Below are 2,902 nucleotides of genomic sequence, written 5' to 3'. Positions count from 1 at the left end.
CACCAGGACAGGTGACTCCAGCTCCCCAGATGCCCAGGAGGTGGGTGGGCCTCAGTTTTGTTTCTCCTGACCGTGCGGTTTGGAGTTCGCAATGCCCAAGTGTGCAGACCAGCGGAGGGGCAGCGGCGAGGCCGGCCTGTAGCATTCTCCCTGTGGCCGCTGGTGGACGAGCTACGGCAGAGGCCCGAGTGCGGGGTGACCTGCCCCGGGCACCTGGGCCCCTCCTGTCCAGTCTCTGAAGTGACACGGCCCTGAACTTGCTGGCTCAGTTTCCTTCCTCTCCTCTCTAGCACAAGGTTATACCCCGAGAACACTGACCGCTCAGAGCTGAGGCCAGCCTTGCGTCCCCCGCCTGCACTGAGGGGCAGAGGGCAGGGAGGGTCAGACAGGGGCCAGCACCTGGGGTACTCATCGCCAGCGCATTTGGGTGTCAGGCTTGGCTGGCCTGGAAACAGGACCTGCCTTCCCTGCTGACCAAGAGTGGTACCTGAGGAACAGTCACCTACGTTCTGGAAGCTTCTGTGGGTTTCCAGAAATGCCCCTGTGGCCCTGGAACCCTTGGCCTGCCGTCACCCTGTTTTCTTCGCACTCCTGAGGCTCGGAGGCTCCACTGTGCGGGGGCAGAGGTGAAGACCCGCCCCAGATGGAACGACGGGCTGTGTGCAGTGGCAGGCCAGCCCAGTCAGCAGGCGCTAAAACCCTTCTACAGACGTCACTTGATCCTGATGCTCGCCTCAAAGTGCCGTTTCTGTGAGCTGTGCATGTTCACACCTCCGTGGGTGTGGAAGAAGACCCCCAGCCCTGCACCCTCCCTGATTCCTACTTCCAGAAAGTGCTTCCAAGTCTGTAGCACCCTGGAGACTTGGCTTTTGGGACGCTGGCTCTAGAACGAGCTGAGGGGGCTGCCAGAGTTGTGATAGGAAGGGGGCGTGAGCATGGGGGTCACAGGGGTGCTGCTCTGGCTCCTAGAGGCAGCTGCTTCCCCCTTGGGCTGTGTCCCCGGGTCAGGGAGGGCCGGGCCCTAGGTTCAGGGACAGACCCCCAGCCGGCAGCTCTCAGGGAGCCCAGCAGGGGCCCTGCTCCCCAGAAACCTGCTCTGCCTCTGTGCTCCTTGAGCTCTGCGGACTAAGCTGCTTTATTTGGGTTTTCTTTTACTGAATCTAACAAGTACCTGAGTCCCTGCATTTCATCTTCCTGCCTCTGCCACCACCTCTCAGGGGGACAAATTCCAAGAAGTCTGGGCGCATGCCCAGGGCAGAGGACATGGTGAGCATGGTGGGCTGTGACCCTGGCCCCATGATGCACCGTCCCCCACTGGGCACCCTCATAGCGCACCTTGAGTGGGTTTTTCTGCTGCTGCAGCAGAACGTGGCGGGAAGGGGGCACTTCTCGGCTCTTGGCTGTGTCCCTGCTTCCCTGCTTCTCTGGGGTGGCAGGAGCACATCAGCCTCAGCAGAAGGGATCTGCACCCAAACCTGAAAACGCTCAAAAAGCAAGTGCCAGTCCCCCTGCAAGGAGAGTTCCACTCCCCACCCCCACCCACCGTTGGACCGGCTCCATCCTGGGGTGGGGGCAGCTTACGCTTCCCCTCCTCTTTGAGACGGAACCCTCATGGGGCACCTGGCTGGCTCAGTCGTTAAGCATCCGACTCTTGATCTCAGGGTCATGAGTTCAGGCCCCATATTGGGCTCCACACTGAGCATGGAGCCTACGTAAAATAATAAAAAGTAGATAGAACCCTCAGGACCGCACATTTTGGGGGCAGTTTTTCAAATTGCATCCTTTCTAGACCTGTGAAGTGTTCTTTGGTGGCTTCTGGAAATTCCTGGGGCGGGGGGGATCAGGCTTTGTTGCCAGTCCTCAAAGAGTTCTGTGTCAGGGCATCTCCTGCTGGACGCAGCCTCGGGGGACAGGCAAGGGGCCGGCTTCTGTCAGCACAGGCCAGGCCCTTCGGGGCACCGTGGGTCTTCAGAGCCAGGGCTCCAGGGAGCTGCAGGCTGGGGTGATTGGCATCAGTGGGACGGCTGAGTGAGCTGGGTCGTCAAGGCCCCTCCAGGGGCTTCCCGGTCAGCCAGGCCCTCTGTGGCTCTGCATGTATCCCTCCCCCCACCCTGTGCACCTTGTCCTCCTCTGTGGGAGCTGCAGGTCCTGCCTACAGGGCCAGTGGGGACCGTACAGGTCCCCAGCAGCTCCCAGCTCGTGGGGTTGGTCAGTCCTGCCCCCACATACAGGGGATGAGGAGGAGGACACGGCGTGGGACACAGCCAAGGTTGGGAGGTGCCCACAGCTGCCTGGCAGGGGGAGGTGCTGGTTGATGGCAGGGCTCTCGGACTACCTGAGGTGGCTCCACAGGTCCATGTGGAGGGAGCATCAGAGGGCATGGGGGGCCCCTTGCTCTGACCTTGCCTTCAGCCTGAGGGCCCCAGTGACCCTCCCTGCTCTTCAAGTCTGAGACCCCCAGGAGGGACCATTGGCCCAGCTTGGGGCAGGTGTCTGTGGGGCTAGCCAGTGGGGGCAGGGGCTCAGGGCTTGTGCTCCTGTCTGAGTATCAGGGCTGCTCCCTGCGGGGAGACCCAGGGTGTCTGCTGCAATTGTCCTCACGCTTCATGGGCAAGAAGGTGCGGAAACTCAAGGAGCCACCAGAGCCAGGTCTGCCAGGTGCCCCTCGCCCCACTCCCACTGAGACCCTGAGCAGGGGAGGGTGAGCACCCACAGGCGGGAAGGGGCAGCCCCGTGCCATTGTGAGGTCAGGCCCTCACAGCCCATAATTTCTCACGTTCAGAAGAAAACCTAGTGCCTAGAAGCATAGACGGCGTCCCTGACATGGGCATAGTAGCCCTGGAAAGCAGAGGTCCTCCCCAGGACCGGGAGAGTGAGATGAAGTCCAGGTTGGAGGGCCTGA

The sequence above is a fragment of the Mirounga angustirostris genome, unplaced genomic scaffold (assembly GCF_029215605.1).
Source record: "Mirounga angustirostris isolate CCGP_5_RB_7025 unplaced genomic scaffold, mMirAng1.0.hap1 SCAF_13, whole genome shotgun sequence".
Lineage (NCBI taxonomy): Eukaryota > Metazoa > Chordata > Mammalia > Carnivora > Phocidae > Mirounga > Mirounga angustirostris.
This window is presented reverse-complemented; position numbering follows the sequence as displayed.